A 1,567-nucleotide genomic window follows, 5' to 3' on the forward strand; every position below is an offset into this window, starting at 1 on the left:
TTCTCGAACCAATACCTCGCAGTACCCTCCAGCGAAAAGTAGAGGTTCTGGAGGCACTGCTCCGCAGTCCATCCGTTGTGCCGCGCCACACGCTCGTAGTGCTTGATCCAGTCTTCGACATCCTCATGGATCTCACCGTGGAAGGGAGTCGGCGTACGGGGGGCGGCGGGCAGGTAGACGACGGCAGGAGCGGCGGGGGTCGGCGACTGGTTGGCCATCGTCGGCTTCGTTGGCTGCTTGGTCCTGGGCGGCAGAAGTCCGAATTCCGGGTGTAGGCCTTGGGTGCGACGACTGAACCGGATCTCGGTAGTGCCTTCGTTGGTTCTTCGTGGGCTTGGCGTCGGACTTGCACTGCGGTCCCTCGGAGGGGTACGCGGCAGGGGCATGCGTTACCCCGCACCTCCACCAAAATGTCACGGATGGTGACCAAAAACAAACAGGAAACGAACAGGAAGAAATAAACGTTTAATGTGGCGAACTTGTGCCGAAAATAAAAGGGTAGAACGATAATAACAGAGCGTCGCGGGCGTCGAAGTCGGCGTAGCAGCACAGTCGAACGCTGGGGCGAAACTGACTGTGGCTCGCCACGCGGAGCCCCTTATGTACATACATGCGTGGTCTTCTGGAATAATCGGCGTAGAAACTTCGACGCGTAGAACATTCGGGCCTGGAACAAACAACATGATTCTCGAATTCTCCAGGACACTAAATTGCAGGAATAAACAAAAGACAAGTCACTCCCAGGATTCAAACCCTAGCTTTTCGCGTGGGAGGCAAGCGCGATAACCGTTAGGCCACGCGCGCGCTGCCTACTTGGCCAGCTGCGCGCGCGGCATTTCATCCAGCCTTCTTACTGGGAGATGAACTTTTAGTTCCTTTTGGTCATATTTTAGATTTTCTTAAAAAAACTGGCTACTTGCACTTGTTATAGATCCTCTGCATAGTAATTCCTTCCTTTTACTATAGAGTATTTTAATTATTTCTTTGGCGCAGCATGGCCTATGTTGCTTTTTGCGCCATTAAACACCTAATAATAAATCAATCAATCAGCCAGCAAAGTATAGGAGAAGACGAGACCACGGCGTCCTTGTTCTCTCCCAGTGGTGCACGGGGGCCTGAGGGGGATCTGGTCTCGATGCCTGGCATGCACCGCACGCGTTTACCTTGTGCTCAATGTCAGAGTCCATCTTTGGCCACCACACGTAACTGCGGCCGAGGGCCTTCATGCGGACGATCCCTGGATGCGCACTATGCAGTGCCTCCAGTACCTGAGCTCGTCCTCCAGTGGGGATCACAACTCTATTACCCCACAGAACACACCCCTTTTACACCGAGATCTCAAGGCCCGTTCACCCTCTTGCGACCGACTCCGACCGAGAGAGACCAGACCGGTTTTTAAGCCTCTTGCGACTTCTTAGGACCGGATGCGATGCAGCGGAGCTGGTCCTAAGAAGTCGCAAAAGGCTTAAAAACCGGTCTGGTCTCTCTCGGTCGAAGTCAGTCGCAAGATTGTGAACGGGCCTTCATGCTGTCTCTGCTCATAGGCCTTAAACTCGCCACCCAGATG

This window comes from Ixodes scapularis, unplaced genomic scaffold, assembly GCF_016920785.2.
Source record: "Ixodes scapularis isolate PalLabHiFi unplaced genomic scaffold, ASM1692078v2 PGA_scaffold0__279_contigs__length_252992795, whole genome shotgun sequence".
Lineage (NCBI taxonomy): Eukaryota > Metazoa > Arthropoda > Arachnida > Ixodida > Ixodidae > Ixodes > Ixodes scapularis.